A 20,577-nucleotide genomic window follows, 5' to 3' on the forward strand; every position below is an offset into this window, starting at 1 on the left:
TTATCCCTGTTCCAGCTGGCTGCAAGGCTGCAAGGTGCAAGCAGATCGCAGAGTTTCTCAGCATGCAGAGAGGTATCTGCAGCATAAGGCTCATGGTGCATAAGGGAGGAGTGGCAAGTACACCAGAAGGTGAAGAGATGGCTGGAAGCAACACTAATGCCCCTCCATCTGGAAAGATGAGTGCTGTTTAGTACGTCTGGAAAGCATTATTTCTGCAAATAGCTCAACCTCTTTCAGCTCAGAGGCAGGGATCCCAGCCTGCTGCCAAGCTTAGATCTCCCTGATGGCAATGTAGTAGGAGAGATGGTGAACAAGTGTACTAATGGCATAAAGCAGGAAAAAACAGCATCTAATACATCAGCTTAAGGTACATCAGGCATCTGCCCTTCTCCCAGAAGGCTGCCTGTGACTTCAAATTGCATTAAGACACACTTGTGTTTTATATCACGGGATCAACCCATATGATAAAAGTTTAATTGGGTGGGTGTGAAGGGGAATTTAGAAGTCTCTCAACTGATTGTTCTCAGTGATTTAGCTGAGCAAGGGCGGTATGGGAAAGGATCAGCTCTAATCCAATAGTGCCCCTGAATTTCTGTTGAACGGCAGCTAAGAAAGGATCCAGCTTTACACGAAGCTCATCTGAAAGCACTGGGAGTTGTGAGTTCATGTGGGTTCAGAATGATGGCCTGACCCAAGTTTGTTAAAGCCTTGAGTCAAATTCAGAGACCAGAGAGGGTCAGTCAGCAAGCTGCATCAGGCCTCTGCTGTAGCAAAAATAAAGTCAGTACATAGGGTTTTCTTTTAAGTGTTTTTGCATGGATAATGCAAGTTCCAATGAAATACTCTTCTGTGTTTTAAACATATTAAGTGAGCAGTCCAAAAATCTATCAAAGCTACACGCCTCACATGAATTTCAAGCAGGACAATTTCCAAACTCCTCATCAGCGTACAGCCTGTTTTCTAATGATATGTATTCATGATCAATGTGGGATGCTGCGTGTGGTAATGAACAAGTTGTAATGCAGCTGATGTGTAAGGGCCCTGTATGTATTCTCATGGGTCACTGTTGACCAGCCATCTGATATGTGCCAAGTTGGGATGAGGCACATGGTGCGCAAAGCTCACCGACAATTTGTGGAAAACATTGCTTCTTTTTATTTACAGCAGATTTGCACTCACAGTTTGCATTTTTTTTCCCCCTCTCATGAAATTCAATATCTCATTTGAAAACATAGTTTCTAAACGTGTTTTAAAACCATAACTCTCCCGGATTGGACTCCAGACCCTGAAATATAGTTTTAGGAAAGAAGGCTATTCTAAGGCTTGAAAATAAAGGCACAAACCCCACTTTGTAAACAGATCCAGGACACCTTTGCCTTGTCATGGCTTTGTACACATTTTCACAGACTTGGGATATTTGCCTCAAAATTTTCTTTCAGGTGTTTCTTTCCATATTTGTCTTCCATGCAGAAAGCAAGCCTAAAACAGTTGTTCAAGTTGGAGGATTCCTCAGAACTCATCCACTTTAGCAGGTAGAAAAGTTTGAAGGTCAGGGCTGACTTTTAAATTTTTTTAGAGGCTCCACAATGAATTTAAACATTGGTTGTGGTAATTAAGAACAACTATATACAAACTTGTGTATTCACTGATAGTATGCCACAGTTCTTAATGGAAAAACATCAAAATGCAAGGAAAGTATATAACAATACCGCCACCAAAAAAATCTCAGCAAGCCTATTTTTATTGCTTTGAAAAAGACATTTACTTATTTTCTGACATTCTTTAGGTCTTTTCCATAGTTTTTACCAACACTGTTTCAAAACTAGGTAACTAGTTATCTTCCCCCCCTCCCCTCCCCCCCCCCCTTAGGAAAAGAGTCAAGATCTCTATCATGATTTTGTTTCATTTTGAATTCTGTACAAAGTAAGAAGTCTGTGAGCATCCTGGTAAAATATGATAGAAAATTTCAAATAATAAAGAAAAATGACTGACATATTTAGTGAACAATTGTTTTGGGGTAAAAGGAGTTCTTTTCAAGTGAAAAGGCATGCCGTGCAAAAAATTCAATTAGTTCTAGTTTCAAGATCCCTATGGGCCTTATCCTGAATAGTTATTGAGACAAAGCTCCCATTGAAGTCACTGGGCATACTTCCTGATTAAAGCCTTCAGGACTAGGTCAACTGGGAGTTTTGCCTGAGTAAGCACTTCAGGATTCGAGTGTAAACACAGCCATTGGGGAATAAATGGGTTAATACAGCAGCCGAATACATTCACTGCATTCGTAAGCTGTGCTTTATAGAAGGGATGTGGATCCCTCTTCCCTGTGAGGATGGCAGACATTTTATTGTCCTTAAACCACTGCCCTTTCATTTGTGCCACCAAAGCTGTGGTGTCTGCTCACTGCCTCTCCCCACGCCCCTATATCTTTCCCCTACGAGAATGAGCCCCCCATCTCAGCAGAAAGGCCAAACCACTTTTTAAATCCAGGACTAAGGGAGGAATCCCCCTGCCCCCTCCCAGTCAACCCCATTCCCCATCCAGGCTGAGTTAGTCATGTCTGACTTCTCCTATTCACATTATGGCTACCCTTGTTGCTTTTTGGGTTTTGTTTTGCTTCCTTACTGTTGTTGTTTTTCAGCCAAAGCTGTCATTTATCATGAGAACAAGAGCAGCCATGTGTTGATTTTTCTGGATTCCTTTTGGACAGTGTCCCAGTGCTAATGAAGGCCCTTCCAAAGTGCTAAAGAGCTGATGCCAAAATCAGTTACAGTGAAAACAATAGGGGAGTGGTGCACAGACAGCACATCTAGTGTGTGTGTGCGTGCATGCGTATGTGAGCGGAGGGAGCACTTACAATTGTGATCTTGGTCCCCCTCCCCGAAGGATAATAAATTCTACTGAACGAAGGGGCTCAGATTCACATTTGCTCAGAGGCTGAGGCACATTAGAAATAAAAGCCAGTGGAAAAATAGATGGTAGATGTTCACACATTATGTCCTGTCTGCTCTGGATAATAACACAAAAATCAATGCTGTACGTAAGCTGTGACAATGATGATGGAGCTTCTCCAAGACTCACAGGACCTTGAAAGTCAGGGCTTTCTCTCTGCTTAAGGTTCATTTAGCTGAAAACTTTTTAAAGTGCTCTTGAGTGTGCTTTTTGTTTTTCATTGTTTTTCTCTTCCTTTCCTTCCTTTCCTTCCTTCCTTCCTTCCTTCCTTCCTTCCTTCCTTCCTTCCTTCCTTCCTTCCTTCCTTCCTTCTTTCTTTCTTTCTTTCTTTCTTTCTTTCTTTCTTTCTTTCTTTCTTTCTTTCTTTCTTTCTTTCTTTCTTTCTTTCTTTCTTTCTTTCTTTCTTTCTTTCTTTCTTTCTTTCTTTCTTTCTTTCTTTCTTTCTTTCTTTCTTTCTTTCTTTCTTTCTTTCTTTTCTTTCTTCTTTCTCTTCTTCTTTCTCTTCTTCTTCTTCTTCTTATTTTCTTAATAGACTTTTAGAAATGGAACTATTCTGCTTCTCAGTTTTTACAATCTGCTCCCCATACAATGCACTCTAAGCCTGACAGTGCCAGGCAGCAGCCATTGCACACTGCTCAGGTGCAGGACGGGGATGAAAGCGCACTTCTGGGAGCTCGAAGGTGAGTGAAACCCAGACAGAAACACGCAGAAGGTGCGCAGATCCTCCTCCCACCCAAATCCGGGGAGACCATAAAGACCCACAGCTCAACCAGACGAGCGCTGGGACGCTGAGAATTTTCACCTCGGAGGAAGCGCGCAGTCGCTGCGCTTTCCTGTTATTATTCATCCCGGAGGATTGATGCATTTTATGAATCAAAACACGGCGGTTCCGCTGCCCAGCTCTGGCCTTGTGCTCCACCTACCGGTTGCAGACCCCAGGCTGCCTCCGCGGGGCTCCTGCCGGGCCGGGCGGGGCCGTGCCGGGCGGGGATGGCAGCGGCAACGCGTGGCCGACGGAGCCGGGTGCACCGCTTACACGACCCTTCCTCCGTACCCGTCGGTTGTCAGCAAGGCAGAAGGCCTACAGGGGCAGATGCAAGTGATATGAGAAGGTCTTCCTTTGGTAATAGCCACTAATATAGAAATATACAGGGTTTCAATAGAATAATCTCTGTCATCTAGGCACATATGGCAAGTGATTTAAGCTACAAATCATTTACGTGCATGATATAAATGCTTCAGTAAATAAAAATAATAACCTCTGACTAATTTACCATGTTAAAATTTAGATCTCCATTTAAAATGCATTGTACCTATGAACTTCGTTTCCATGTTTCTTGTCTGTGTAGATGTTACCTTCTCCAAGACCTAGCAGACTCCATGGATTCTCAGACTGGGGGGGCCCATTTTGCTCCTCTGCTCTGACCTTCTGCACAGCACAGGGCGTACAATTTCACACTGTGATTTCTTCATCTACGCAGGCAATTTGCAGCTGAGCTAAATCATAGCTTACAGAAAGAGTAAAAAAGCACACAGCCCTGTGTAGCCCTCCAAAATGTCTATCCAGATTTGAAATTTTCTTCTAAACCTGGCACCCAGATAGAAGTCCCCTTTCCTCCCTCCCCGCCCCCCTTAGATAAGGAACTCAGTGGAGTTCCTTATCTCCCCTCTAATGCGCTGTTTTATGTAACATCTATGTATGTGGATGCTTCCAGAAAGTTCTGATTTATCAGCTCTCTCCTCTTAGTTTACCCTCTTATTCAGGCATTTCAGCAGAGCAACAGATGGTCCTTGCAGGACATTTGCTTTGATTGGAATTGTAGTGTCCTTCTTTGGGACACTTTCTTATAGCTAAAAATGAGCTTAAGTTTCCTTACCCAGTAAGAACTTCAAAAAAGGGCTCCATTTTCCTTGCTACAGAAGAAAACATATGTTTGTCAACAGTCGAAGGGTGAAATCTGCAAACTTTAAAAATTATCTTTCACCATATGGATTAGCATACACCTACAGTCATAGAGAATGGAGCTTTTGAAGATCCAGTACAGTGAATTCCTTTTTTTTTTTTTTTTTTTTGTCTCTGTACCTATGGATCCTGAAGTTAGAATGACAGAAGTAATAATTCATTTAAAGGAATCCTCTCTGCTAATCATCTATTGATATCATTGGCACATGTGCTTAAGTATTTGTAGAGTCCAGATTCAGTTGTATATTGTAGAGATGCAACTTAGGAGCGCAGGTATTACGTGAGCCAAAACTTTTGTATCTTGGCACAAAAAAGGATTGGAATAAAAAATGCTCTCTAGGAGACTTTGCTTTAATTATCCCTTGAATTTTACAAACAGTTCCATGTTGTGGGTGAATGCAAAATATTTCTGAGGGTTTAAATACAGCTTGTAATCATATATAAAATTATTTGGACTAGCTCTTGTAGATGGGATAGAGCTCTGTTTGTCTATAGAACATTGTTACCATTCTGTAGTCCTAAAGACATGCAATATATTTTGTTTATTACCTTATTCCAGTGTCCTCAGTGCACAAAGGTGTTTTATAGCTTGTTTCCAAATTCACATTCTGGACACTCATAAACCTTTGGGAAATGTCAATCAGGCACACTGATCCTTCATGATACTTGTGCATTTTTTCCCAGGTGAACCAACTAAAGTGAACTCTGCAGTATGGACATCTCCCTGGGGCACCTTAAGGTCAGATGATGTTCATGACTTGGATGCACATCAGTGCTTTAAGCTTGATGCATGGGTGACATTAGCACTTTAGGGCATTTTCTATGGGTATAGAAGATGTAAGTTTGAAGCCTATGTGGATGTACAGGACTCTGAATCTCATCTTCTGGGTAAAGGTGCAGCAAATAAAGCTCCCTTGAATGTGACTCCAGTGGCTGTTCCTACAGAGAAAACATTTTGTGTGGATCTCAGTGCTGCTTGTATCTGGAGCTCACTGCATGCTGGTCCCTTGGGGACTCGGAGAAAAGTACAGTGAACCTCTAGACTTCATCTGGGTAGAGGTGTGGTGGGCCCCACATGATGAGGCAGCGGTGGCCATTTGTAGGGTCCCAGGCACCTCTGAAGTCAGGGACTTGGCTTTGATGATCATCTTGTATCCACCAAACCAAAGCAGGAGCAGATAAGGACATGCATTCCCACTCAAGATGCTGATCTGAGGAGACTTCAAATGAGGACAATTATACCCAACCATGCTATCTGCTGCTCTTTAGAGAAAAATGATCGATAGGCACATGGCTTCAGTGGGAGTAAGCAGTCTCAGGTGAGCAGCCACAGTTGAAGGCATAGGAAGAGGAAATAGGGCAGGAAGGACACTGTCCTAAGTCAGATACCATAAGTGATGGATGGCTTCAGACCCAAAGAACTATGCTAAGGCTCTCCATTCTCAGCTGAGGCTGAACAGAGATTTTACTGACTTTTTTAAGTGTCTCTGGTCTTTTCCCATGACTGGCTTTATGGCCTACAGCCTTGAATTGAACCAGTCTCTTGTCTGCAGTTTGTCTTTGTGTCACAGCTTGGTCATGTTTGTCTTGTGTGAGACACACCACTGTACAGAGCAAAGGGCCAGTGGTCTGAACATTTAGACCAGGACTGAAGGGTCATCATGTATGGTGCTGGGCACTGAGGTGACAAGAAATTTTTCTCTCCATTGATGAGAGAATGAGGTTTCTGCTTTCTCCTATAGGTTAATACCACTTCTTTTATTCCTCAGCAGATTATGTGCAGAACACACCATATCCATTTCCATTGGTAAAGTAAAATACACTGGGAGGTTTCAGAAGAAAAAGCCATAGTGGCAAGAGGGGAGGTTACAGGAAACTACGTTGATTTAGCTGGAGAAGAAAAGCAAATGCATTAGTTGGCGTAGCCTGGATTATGGATGTAAACCCTGCAATTCTGAACTACAGTTACAAGTTTAACTCATAAAGTGAATCTTCACATTTTTATGTCCTATGAAGAATCCATAGCCCAAATTAGAGTACAGGTTCCATTATCTAATGCAGAAAAATTAGATGCCTGACAATAGAAAATATGGAAAGCAGCATCCAGAGTAGAAAGCTGTAGGGGTGAATTTATGTGAAATGCTAGTACTTAACCTGGAAGCTTTCTGATTTTCCCATGTGCTCAGAAGTGGTTGTTCTTTGGAGTTGATCACCTTTCTATAGAATGAAGTATAAGCTCCAGCCTGGTCCAGATTTAGAACAGACAGGACTGTGAACTTCATTTAGGAATCTTTGGGGAATCCTGAACAGCTAGGCCTGCCTACGACTGAGTAACTTTGATGATGCCTGCTGGCCTTGCAGTGATGCAGGTTTGTGTTACTCTGTCTGGGGAGCAGCTCTGCTAAGAAAGACCTGGGGACTATGGCATACAGCAAGCTGAACAAGAGCCTGCCATATGTTCCAGCAAGAAAGAAAGCAAACAGCGTCCTGGGCTTTATTAACAACAGCATGGCTAGTATGTGGAAGGGAGTGATTATAACCCTTGCTCACTACTACTTGGGTGGCAACTAGAATACCACGTCCAGTTTCAGGAACCCACACAGAAGATATTAAAACGGAATGAATTGAAGGCCACCAAGATGGTTGGGGTTTGGAGTTTTTACTTTGTGGGGTGAGACTGGAGGATGTGGGGTTTCTTCAAGGGAACCTGTCTACTGCATTCCAGCTTTGGATACAAGGAGCAAAACTGTCTTTCCTAGCAGCCTGTTAGTACCTATCAGGATGTTACTAAGAAGACAGAGGCAGTCTCTTTAAAGAGGTGCTTTAAGAAGGTGAAAAGTGGCGGGCATTTGTTAAAGTAAGACAGATTCAGATGATAGTAATGAAAACCTTTTCCCCTACGAGGACAGTCTAGCAGAGGAACAGGCCATCCAGTCATAGTCATATTTCCATCTTTATATATACAAATTAAGCTACATATACAATTTCCATCTTCGGAGATTTTCAAAACCAGACTGGAAAAAGCCTTGACCAACCTATTCTTATTTGTAGTTGAGGTTAGTTTGAACTAGAGACTTCCTGAGTTCCCTTCCAATTGGAATTATCCTCTGACTCTGTGAATACACAACTAGAAGTTTTGTTTCTAGAAAAATAACACCTGTTTAGATGCAAGGAGAAAAACCTGTTTTTTTCTATGCCTGATACAGACTCTTTGCCTTGTGAAGGCCTGTTGGTTAGAGTTTTTCCTTGGGATGTGAGTTTGTATCTTCTCAGACTGTCAAGGGCATAAGCTCAAGTCTGTTACTCCTGAGCACTGTAAATACTCATCAAAGGGAAGAAGCTCTGTTGCTCTGCTGTAATATAGTTACACATAATAAAGTTGTAACATTGTAATACAGACCTATCCTCATGCATCCTTATAGTAGATCCTAGATAGCTGCTGCCTGTGCTCGTGTACGTAGTGGTCACCTCTTGCTACCCCAAATTCATAACTGCATGTCATCTCCAGGATTAGCTCTTGCCCTTTTCTTTCAGGAACTGAACTGCAGCTCACTTGCCTCTTATACTGGGGAGTGAAACAGTAAATCCACCCTAAACATATATCAGAAGGACTGTATAGCAGCAAGCCAGGATAAGAACATGGCTCCTCTCTGAAAGTAAGTGAAATGCAAAGAGTATTGTCTTCAAAAGTACTGGCTACAATGGCAAGGAATCACAACTTAGGGTTTTGTCTGGGGAAATGGGAGATGAGAATTTAATCCTTCAAAAGGCTGCAAAATATTTATATATAATATAATTATATTATAATGATAATTAGAATACTCAGTGTGAAGCCTATAGGTGGCAGGGAACCATACCATTTTCTCCCATGAGCATGCTCTGGGACTTGCTGACTTTCTTGGTGAACTAGGACAAGGGGCTGCTACTGTGACTGTGCAGGCCTCTTGAAAGAAATGGCTGCACCTTAGATGGATTATCTGCAAGCGATGTAGGGTGGAAATTTTTAAGTATGAAAGCTATATAGGAAGTGAATCACTGTGCTGAGTTCATAGAATTATATATAGAATTATAGCATAGGTTAGAAGGGATATTAAAAATTACCTAGTTCCCATCCACCTACTATTTCCACCCACTTAGATCAGGCTGCCTGGAGCCCATCCAACCTGGCCTTGAACACCTCCAGGGATGGGGCATCCACAGCTTCTCTGGGCAGTATGTGCCATTGTATAACCATTCTCTGAAGAAAGTATTTCTTTCTAACATGTAACATAAATTCCCTCTTCTTTTAGTTTAAAGCCACCTCCCCAGTTGTCCTGTCACTATCAGACCATGAAAAAAATTGGTCTCTCTCCTCTTTATAAGCTACCTTCAAGTACTGGAAGGCTTCAATGAGGTTTCCCCAGAGACCTCTTCTCCAAGCTAACCAAGCCCAGCTCCCTCAGTAATTCTTCATAGGAAAGGTGCTCCAGCCTTTTGATCATCTCGTGGTCCTCCTCTGGACGCTCTCCAACAGCTCCACATCTTTCTTGTGCCAAGGGCCCCAGGCCTGGATGCAGTACTCCAGATAGAGTCTCATGAGGGCAGAGCAGAGGGGGACAATCCCCTCCCTCTCCCTGCTGGCCACCTCTCTTTTGATGCAGCACAGAATACAGTTGGTCTACCAGACTGTGAGAGCACACTGCTGGCTCATGTTTAGCTTTTCATCCACCAGAACCCCCTAAGTCCTTCTCTGCAGAGCTCTTCACTCAGACTGTATACACACCTGGGATTACCCTGACCCAAGTGCAACACCTTGCACTTAGCCTTGTTGAACCTCATTAGGTTCTTATGAGCCACTTTTTGAGTGTGTCTGAATCCCTCTGGTTGGCATTCCTCCTTCTTTTATATCAGCTGCACCACTCAGCTTAGTGTCATTATCAAACTTGCTGAGGATACTCTCAATCCCACTCTGTTGTTTAGAAAGATGTTGAAGAGCTTTGGTCCCAAAATAGATCTCTAGGGGACACCACTCTTCACTGGCCTCCACCTGGACGTAGAACCATTGACCATAACCCTCTGGCTATGACCTTCCAACCAACTTTTTATAGTCCAGTTTTCAAATCCATACTTCTCAAATTTTGTGATAAGGATGTGGTGTGGTACCATGTCAAAGCCCCAGGTAGACAGTCCAGGTAGATGGCATCAATTGCCCTTCCTTTGTCCACTGAAGCCATCACTTAGCAGACTACACTGGTGCCAGGCATGGTTTGTTTACACAGAGCTGTGCTGGCTGTTTTGGATCACCTCTTCATCTTGCATGTGCCTTAAAATATCTTCCAGGAAGATCTGCTCTATGATCTTCCCAGACACAGAGGTGAGACTCAAAGGCTTGTGGTCCCTTGGTTCTTCCTTTCTCCCTTTCTTATAAATGAGAATGATGTTTCTCTTTTTCCACTCACAGGGGACTTCATTTGACAGCCATGACTTTTCAAATATGATGGAGAGTGGCCCAGCAACCACATCGGTCAGAACCCTGGGATGCATGCCGTCTGGCCCTATAGACTTGTACACATTTAGTCTCATGAGGCACTTCCTGACTTGCTCTGCTTTTATAGTTGGAGGGATTTTCTTCCCCTAATCCTTGCCTAGAGATTCGGGGACACAAGAGGCATAGGAAGCCTGATTGCCAGTAAAGATCTCGGCAAAGAATCCACTGAGTAACTCAGCGTTTTCTGTGTCGGTTGAGTCCAATTCTCTTTTCTCATTTATCAGAGGGGTTACGCTCTTCTTTGCCCATCTCTTCTGCCCAGTGTACCTGTAGAACACCTTCTTGTTAATTTTCACAGCCCTCACTAAGTTCAGTTCCATATGCGCCTTGGCTTTTCTGATCCCATCTCTGCGTGATAGACCTGGATAGCATCCCTATATTCTTACCAGACCACATGTCCCTGCTTCCACTGTTAGGTCATTGTGTCCTTCGAGTGAATCTGGGCTCGTGATCTTTTTTTATTCAAAATGATTTGCCACTAGATGCAAATTGCTTCAAGTCAATACACTACATGGATGTAGCTACCTCATTTCCCTCCTTTCAATGTGCTTATACGTGCTGCTTGAGTGATATGGGAGGAATTAAACATTTTTCTAGGCAAGAGGTAGAACAAAGAAGGTTGATGGGGAGGAAAGGATAGCAATATAATTTATAAAAAGCTCTTAGAAGCAACAGCTTTAGCTTTCTACTATCGTGGACTATAGCTGAAAATAGCAGGTAATGGGACCAGTGTCCCTTTAAGAATTCTTGAGGTTACTAATGGATATAGGTCATGGTGACAGCCTTAAATAAACCTTCAGTAATAAACAAATCATTCTGAGTTTTCATAAGATTACCATCACTCCAGGGCTGCTCTAGTAGGGCTAAGAATGCGTGAAGGAAATGAGCATGATAGATCATATACATCATACTGTCATACCCCAAGAAAAGGACAAAAAAAATCTTTCAAGGAGGCTCACACTATATTCCTGATAAAAGCTGCTAAGAATGTGCATTAATATTAATCCTCTATTTTACAATAAACTATTCACTGCCTCTACACAAAATGCAACATTGCATCAGAGGAGAATGAAAACAAAACTTTGAAAAAATAGCAGGCATAAGTAGCCTGTTCCCAAGACATGGAAATAGAAAGAAAAGTCTCCGAAATCACGTATCCAAAATCATTGTAAGAATAATATGGAGATATATATTTAATAGATTTTTTTTTCTACAGTTCATTTCTTACATATCACAATTTTACTTTGGTTTTAGCTATTTACCTTCAATTTAAGCAGAATTCATAATTTGAATACTGAACTTCAACTGAAACAAGATGTGATTAAAATAAATTTTTCTTCTTTTCTAATAAAACCTGCTTATATTGAGTGTTACCTCATTACATTCTGGAATACAAGAGCCTCATGAAGTGTTTTTAAACTTTTGATGTCTACTTATAAATTCCTCTGTCCCAAAAAGGAGCATGAGAGTGAAAAATGATTTTGGTATATTGTTGATATCTAATAGGGTTCATTGCTGAAGGAAAAAATGAGTTGAGATATCTTTATGGATAATGACCTGCCAATGATTGTAAATACAAGGTGACATCTTTAAAGATAAGGACATTCACAAATCGATTAGACAAATCAGTTAAGCAAGGCCACAGAGACATATAGCTGCATTGGGACTAAAATATCCTACTGTATATAGCACACAAATGATTGCAAATATTGTTATGTCTTCTTCTTCGTGTCTATAAATAATAATAATCATAATAAACATGCTCCTGCCAACAGCCTAAGCATCCCAGTAATGTGAATTGATTGTTAGCATTTTGCTTTAAAGATGGATTAATTAAGGCTGAATCATATGGCAATCCTTACAAAATATGACATTTAAATTAATACCAAATGAATTCATCACAAGTAGGGTAATTACCACGAATATCTAATGAATTAATAATGATAGATCATTTATGATTCATGCATATATATATGTACTTATATATAATGTACATACACGCACAGACATTCGCACACGCAGTGGATAGCAAATTTTCTACTGCCACATGGAAGAGTGAGATCTGTGTTTTTTAGCTCTCTGTGACAGACTTCCTACTGCTGTTCAGTTTGCTTAGTGCTGTATTACACCTACCACTGGGCAAAATGGAGGCGGAGAAACTAGTTGAATTAACATCCAGGTGGGGGTGGTGAGTCACTGTTATAAAGTTATGATCTTTCCTTCTTGTGTGAGAGAGGATACTGGTGTAGAAGCATGGTCACAGCTTTCATGTAGTTTCAGAGTTGCCCTGGATGGACTCTATATGTTCTTTTGAAGGTGTGCAGATGAGATGTGGAAGCTGGGCACACACAAACATGCTCAAGCAGCACGAGTCTGGTGTGACTGATCAGTTGTTCCAGGAGGAGCCTTCTGTCAGTACTAAAATGCAGCAGTAGCCCCATGTTTTCCTCTCATCCATCCATCCATCCATCAGCCTTCACTATCCAGTGCGAGTGGGTTTTTGGTTTTAGAAATGCTAATAGGTAGCATGCATAACCATAAACAAAGACCTGAAAGTGTGAGTCTCTTCCCTGTCCTCCAAGTCATTGATATTTACTTTCCCAACATTTGCATTTCTTTTCCCACTCTCATCTGACCCACACCTCATCTGCTCACTCTCCTTAGCCTTTTAAAATCTACTCTAGTCTTTTCCTTTCTCAGCAACTTCTATCTACCTTTCACTTCAAATTGTGAAAGTGCCTCCTACTGCCACTACCTGACTTCCATTGCATCTCCCATATATTACTCTGTCATAGGGCTGAAATAGGCACCTTTACCCACTAACAAGGTGTTTGTCAAGGCCATCGTGACCTTTTCCTGGCTGCTGCCCAAAGCACCTTTCTATTTTCATCTTCTCCAGGCTGTCTGTGACTACTGAGTTACAAATGATAGCTCAAATAATCAATTACTCATTGATTATTCTCTCCTCGAGTGCTTTCCCAATTCTCAGCCTTCCTTTTATGACCAGTCCTTCAGTATCCCCTGTTATTTTGGCTGTATGTTTAGCATGTCTCTTTTCATTATATGGGACTTTGACAGTCCACTTCCCTGTCCATGTACATGGCTCACATGACCATCTCCTTGTCTATATCTGCTGCCTAGTAGTTATGCCTCTTGTCTTCTTCCATAGACCTGACATTATGTTTTCATCGATTCAAACTCAGCTTTATATCATCTGGATCATATTTTTAACTTTTATTTTACTTTTTTCTCCATTGCCATGGCTCCTTGGGAAAGAAATTGTAAAACGCACGACTGGACTCGTAGTAGATGGTCCTAATTGTGTCCATACTCTGGAGCCTAAATGTCCTTCTCTTACTGGGACTGAGAAGAAGCTAGAAAATGTCTGTGGCCTTCAGCATCTAACCCACATTTGAGGAGCAAGCCTGACACCAGAGTGAGCAGGAGGGATTCCTCAGTCTAATAGTCTAACTCTGGAACTTGTTCCTTCTCTGCACAAGTCTACTCTGCAGTTGTTATGTATCCTCTTATCCCTCTAAAGGAATATCTGCCTTCATCTGGTTTGCACATTTCTTTAAGGACACATGATAGATGCACGTAAAAAAAAAAAAAAAGTGCAAACATTTAAGAGTCTAAAACTTGATCGAGCTTGTCTAAATAATACAAAAAGTATGTGAGTCTAGGTAAAGCTAGTGAAGCCATAAAGTCTTCAAGCATTTTGTCCATGCCTACCCTGATTTTCTCATTCTGGATACAGTCTTTGAGCTGTAGTTAGAGCTATTTAAGAACATTAAAAATATTTTTCTTTCAACACTGAATTATTTTCTAAAACAAAAGTTTCATTCAGTTCAGTTTAGTATGGTTGGTCCTGTCAGAAAAGAGGGTCTTTCTATTACAAAAGAATATATTTTTGTTCCCTTCTCTTACTTTAAAGCTTCTCTCTCTGCATGTCAGTGAATATCTTCAGTGCATGTGTTCCAATACCTCATTCTTTTGTTTTGCTGCTAGCTCTTCTTTCCTTCCCACTTCACCTGTAGACTAGTTGGAGGAAAGTGCTTCTCCTTGCTTCTACTGACCCCACTGGCATTGTCTGTTTAGAGTAGAGACATGAAGATCTCTATTATATCCAGTCTGGGAAAGACATACTTATGGCCTTGTGAGTGAATACACAGTGTGATTCAATGATACAATAGTTTTCATAGGAACAATTTCATCATATCGAACACAACTGTGAATTTACACTGGCAATCTTTGACCCACTTTTCATCTTCTCTTTCTCTATTTCCCTTCTATCAATATACTCAGCTGATGCTCAGCAGAAAAGACAGTGCAGTAACCTCATTCTTTCTCCTCCTTTTTCACTTCCATGTGCACTCCCAGTTGCTGTGATACCTTCACACTGTACAGCCTGGGATCCTGCCATACCTTGAATCTGTGCTTGTCAATCGACTTCAATCCCAGCAAAAATGTTTGCCATCTGGCAAATTATCTTCCTCTCTTACCACACCCACACAGAAAACAAGAATGGGGCTCAAAAGGTCATTGGACCTATCACTTGCCTGAGGGCAGGATCAGCTGCATCTACAGCATTCCCAACAGATGTTTATCTTGCTTGTTCTTAAAGCCTTCAAATGTGGAGGTTTTCCAAGCTCCTCATGCAGTGTACAATTCTCCTTGCAAATTCTCAATGATCTTTGGTATCCTGAGCTCTTCAATTACAACCTCTCACATTCCCGTATTAAATTCAACCTGCTTATCTGCTCCTTCAAAGGCTGTACACAGCTCTGGCTCCATCTGTCTCCGGTTCTTTATGAGAGTATCTTCACAGGGTGTCTGGGTGCCTTTGCCCAGCTGTGTATCTCTCCTCACTAACATTCCACACCCACCCATCTCCCTGTCTCCATCTGTCTGGCATCCCTTTGCCCCCAAAATTATTTCATCGAGCTTTCATTTCCACTCCCGAGAGCTTTCCCCTTAAATTCTTTTCTTTGTGAATAAGAGACTCCAGTTCACTCAGAATGTGCTTTTTTAAGGGCACCTTCTCCAACACACACAGGCTCCTCCCAAGCCCAGAAGTTACCATTCAATCTGTCACCCTGCTCACCCGGCCAACTTTATGGTTTCATTTGCCTTCATCAGCCTGTAAACTCATTTTGGGTGGGGCTCTTTTCTGCCCTTTGTTCTCCTCTGTGTTGAATGTGCTGACAGAGCTGAACTCTCAATAATTAATAGCACAAACAAAGCTTAAGAAGGGACAGATCAAAGGATGAAGAAAGGGAAAGCAGAGGGAATGTAAGGTTTTGTTTAAAGCAGCAAGGAAGCTTCAGAATAAATGTAGCCCTCTGGGATATGTTGAACACCTGTCAAAGAGTGGTTTAGTATAAGGTTGTTGAATAATCTGAATGAAGACAGTCTCTGCTTCTCTAAAGTATTCAGAAAAATTAATTTTTTCACCGTTACAAGTAGACATTTTGTGACATTGATTTGAGGTGAGACAACCAACTGAGGTGAGTGAAACTTGGAAAGTTGGCAAGAGGCAAAACAGCACAATAAGTCCATCCCATGGATCCAGGAGGTTCAGAACCTCCAAAGAACTACGCCAGGAGTTTGCTTCACTTCCTCAGGGCTAGGACACTTCAACCCCAATGCCTCCAGGAAGTCTAGAGGCAGATTTCCATCCTGCTCTGTCAGTGGTTTGCTCCTCAGTGCTGCCAAAGTGTTGCTGACTGTTCTGTTGTTGGCAGAGCAGATGTGTGCACTGTGGTGACAGAAGAACATGAAGACTATTCTTGCTGCCTTTCCCACCAAAATCATGGTTAATCCTGAGGAAATAAAGCACGTAAGTTCTGCCAGGAACTTCAGTGGCAGAAACATGCTAGTTGTCTGCCTCTCTGTGAATGGAAACCTGATAAAATAATGCTTGGTCATTATCCATTCTTTGGATACTCATCAGCATCATTGTAGGAATTGCCAATGAGTTACAAACAGGGTGATAAAGACTTCTGGTTTTAGCCTGTCTGATCATGAAGAACTGCATTATCTTGCAGTAACAATAATATCAATGGAATGCCTGTCTTCTTGTTATTCCAGAGATCAAAGTAACTGTATTTTGTGCTGGCTCCAGAAAGTGGGCCTTAATGAAGGAGCACCTGGGACAAAATAGCTGCACTCATACAGTGGTTGGTGAGCGTCCACTGGTTAAGTGCTGGTGAGATGTGCTGGCTGCAGACCCAGTTTCCACCCATGATGTCTCTAGTGTTGTTTAGACTATGACACACAGATCGAGAAGGGAAGGGGGCCTCCACTGGGAACAGGACAATTTAGATGTTGCTGGCTCACAAGCTGGATGGAGGCGATTAGAGAGTGCACCTGTCATCACAGGAGCTGTGTCAAGGAAGCAAAGGGGGTTCCTCTGAAAGGTAAAAAGCAATTCGGGGAAGTGCCATGGTACAGTTATCAATCTGTCTATTTGCTATTTGCTATTATGATGATGATGAGAATTTATTACAGGTTTTAGTTTAAATTTCCTGCCTCTTAATTTTTATGAAAAATCACATAATCCATATATTGTGTGACCAAGTGGGTTGTACAAACACAGACATCCCTGCCATTGCAATACAAGGAGCACACATTAAGAAACACAGAAGTTTCAGTGGGCAAGGACAAACAACAACAAGTGCCAAAGAGGCCACCAGGGTGCTGAGCTCTACCAGGTTCAGCAAGGAGGATGTGAGCAAGGGCTGTCTAGTCATGTCTGCCTCCATCCCAGGAGGTCACTGACTAACATGGTTACTTGGCTACAACACGTGAAAGAAGCAATTCAGAGCTAAAGGACAATTTTGCCCATGGCTTTAGGGGAGATGATTTGAAGACATTTTTTTCAATAGGGTCTGCCTGTTTAGTTGAACTAAAATTACATATTAGATATTGAATTTGCATTACACAAAATATTTTGACCTCAGTATTTTCTAGGAAGTGTCACCTATCTTCCTCCTAGTTTTCTTTGGTTGAAAGAGAGATTTCTTTGAGATTAAAATCAATTTGATAGTTAAAATGGGATGAGTTTTAGCTTAGATGATTCACACAACTCAAACTTCTAAAAAGTTTTGTTTTGCTAGAAGGTTGTCAACCTGACTCAAACCTATTTAAAACAATAACAGGTACCCCTCCAGCCAGAATGGAAAGACTTCATTTACATCTGCACTGCCAAGTAGATACATTAATACTAAATTTAATGTAAATCCTAGGTTTAGTTTATATCACATATCATATATATCGTATATCATAATCTAACCCATATCCAGGGCATAGATACATCTGAGAAAAAGACTTCTGTGCCTAGGTAAAAAGAATTTAAAGAAATTCTGGCCTATGGACTATTTGTAGAGATGTTCCCACAAGGGTATGGGGAAATGCACAGTAGAGAGGAATTGGAAAAGGCAGAGAGAGAGAGAGGGAAGGGGGAAGAGAGAAAGAGATGTGTGCATTAGGGAAATTGCCAATAGGGTGCTTGGAAAAAGATTAATTACAGCAGTAGCAGCATACCAAAGACAAAAGAACTGACTGCCTGATGGCCATATGAGATGGATTAATGGAAAACAATGAGAACAAATATCACATTCGGCTCTTAAACACGGCATTGGGAGTGTGTGTTACCCAGCTGGCATCAGTGGTGTTACTCCATGTTTGCATCACTTTTAGTGAGAGAAATTTACCTCCAGGTCTCTGACTTGTACCTAATACGTCACATGCTTTCTGTCAGATAGCCAGGTGGGTCTGAAGTGTCTCTCTGGAAAATGGAATGGCAGGAATTCTGCCAGACAATACCAGCTGAGGATCAACTTCTGAATAGGAAGAGATTGTTTTAATGACATTTGGCTCTGTACTTAATTTCAGCCTTTTAAAAGATGGGTGCCTCCCTGGTTCTGCTGGCTTTGTCCATATACACTCCACTGTATTTTCCCAGGCATGTGGAAATGTTTACCGTCTGGTGTAAATCTCAACACAACAAGTACCTGATTAGTGAGCCACATATCAAGTGAGTTTCATGAAGTTAAATGAAAAGGAGCTCAGCATTCAAAGGATGGCTGCTCTTCTAATTAACGGTATCTGTGAAGTTGCAGTGCACCTTCAAATTACGTGTATGCCCACAGTTCACCAGAGCATCCATCCTTCCTTCACATGCCTGATTAATGATTCTTTTGCACATGCATTTGAAGCTTGAAGAGTTTCATTTCCTGATGATAATTTCCTTTATCTCTGTTGTCAGTGGGGGAGTGCCTCTTTGTCCAGGGCAGAACCTGGAAAGAGAGGAGGCAGGGCTGCGGGCCGCTGCTCACACCTCCCACGTGTCTTTGGAAGTCCCAAGGGACACCCTACCTGGTACTGCAGCAGCCTGTGAAATTGGCTTTCAGCGAGGCGTGGTGCTCCTGCTGGGAACCTACGGGGGTGGAGATAGAGAAGGAAGGGACAACAAAGACTGTGATGCTGTCTCCACGTTTTCATACACAGAGGGAGTTTTAGGATTGTCACACCAACTTTTGGAGTCAAATGCTGTGTTTAAAATACTCATGGCAAACACTCACTACTCTGAGTTTATGGCTTGAACCTTCCCATAGGGAATAGGGTATTTAAGCAAAAGGAAATTTCCCTGAATTTTGCCCCACTCTCAGAAACAATGTCTTTAGCTTACAGCTTGTGAAAACTGTGTTCAGTGTTCTTGGACCACTCAGCTCTCCTCGAGATTTAAGATTCCTATTGGTAGCATACCTTTGTGCAGATAAGCACAAAACTTTTCTTGAAATCCACCAAAAGACAAACCCTGTGCTCATGCAGTCCCTGGCACATTCACGAGCATCTGCAAGATTTCAGAGTGAATATCTAGTTCTGCCCAAAGGGGCTGATGGAAAGTCAGAGACTGAAAGATGAGATCTTTTCTCTTTTATTCCTTAGGACACAAAGAGTTATTTATTTAAAAGACTGGCTTAGCATTATTGTAATTTTTGACACAATGGGTGCCTAGATGTTCCAGCCTGGACCAGGGACCTCTTGTTCTAGGCACTAATCTTGACACTGAGATCATTACTTAATACCTGGGGGGTATCTGTCTAATGTTTGTTTGTTGTTTTTTTTTTTCCCTTTATTTTTTTCTCATAATATAAATTTACATTTCAGAGTCCATTCACATGTGCTAACCTAGTTATGAGCCAGCTTCACTCTTCATGAACTTCCTGCCTACAGGCATTTTTTGTAAATTGCTGTAATATGATAACTGGAAATCCTTTTTACTATCTCGAAACAGGAAATAAACATCCTGTTGTGAGAAGAGAATTAGAATGATGCGTGATGCCTCTTTTGTAATTTACTCAACTTGGTAGAATATATTATGTAGGAAGGACTTTTAGGGCATTAAAGCAAAGATGACCAGCCATAAATCAACCTCTATGAGAGCATGCTGAATCCCTGTTGAATAGCACTTAGATCATTCTTGTTCAGCTTGAGCATAGGTAATCTTTTGCCTTTAAGACTGAAGAAAAATTATCTAGTTTAGAAATTATTTAGGAGTTCAGCAGATCTCCTGGCTCTGCATTTTGTTGATCTTCATGCGAATATTTGAATAATTCATATTTTTTGTCTTGTTTAGAAGGTGTTTCCTTAAATGTCAGAAGTGTCTGTCTGCAGAATGTACGTGGGGCAGGCTTTTGTAAAGTGGAGATTGCCTTTTTATTGGCATGCAGAAAAGTCTTTGATATCTGGGTTCTTGAGGTATGTATTCTTCTTCTCTTCCTTGTTCTCCCTGACTGATGTAAATTGAACTCCTCCCCTCAGTCTTTCTAAATCTGCATTTGCTTTTCTTTGTTGGAATTACTGATATGTAATATCTCTTTCTCAAGAGAACCTTTTCCTTCTTTTACTTTTCCTCTTGCTTTTCATCTTGCATTCCTTTTCTTTCCTTTCATTTTCCCTTTTCCTTTTCCCCTGCTTTTTCCATTTTCATCTCCTATTTATTTGTTTTTAGTTGCATATATATATAAGATATTGCTGGAAGTCTTACAAAGATTTTATTTTATTTGTCAATAAGAATTTTAAAGAATTGCTCCTCATTTTGCACATCTCACTCATCAAGTTCATGGTGAAT

General features: G+C 41.4%; 1 long non-coding RNA gene across 1 annotated transcript; it reads left to right on the plus strand.

Annotated features, from left to right (window-relative positions):
• Positions 1-3,128: 3,128 nt before the first annotated feature.
• On the plus strand, positions 3,129-20,203 carry LOC146544729 (uncharacterized). Its single transcript, XR_014882535.1, has 4 exons — positions 3,129-3,629; positions 5,597-5,651; positions 8,447-8,568; positions 20,083-20,203. It is a non-coding gene; the product is annotated as an uncharacterized LOC146544729 (long non-coding RNA).
• Positions 20,204-20,577: the final 374 nt, after the last annotated feature.

The sequence above is a fragment of the Meleagris gallopavo genome, chromosome 3 (genome assembly GCF_905368555.1).
Source record: "Meleagris gallopavo chromosome 3, MGAL_WU_HG_1.1, whole genome shotgun sequence".
Classification (NCBI taxonomy): Eukaryota; Metazoa; Chordata; class Aves; order Galliformes; family Phasianidae; genus Meleagris; species Meleagris gallopavo.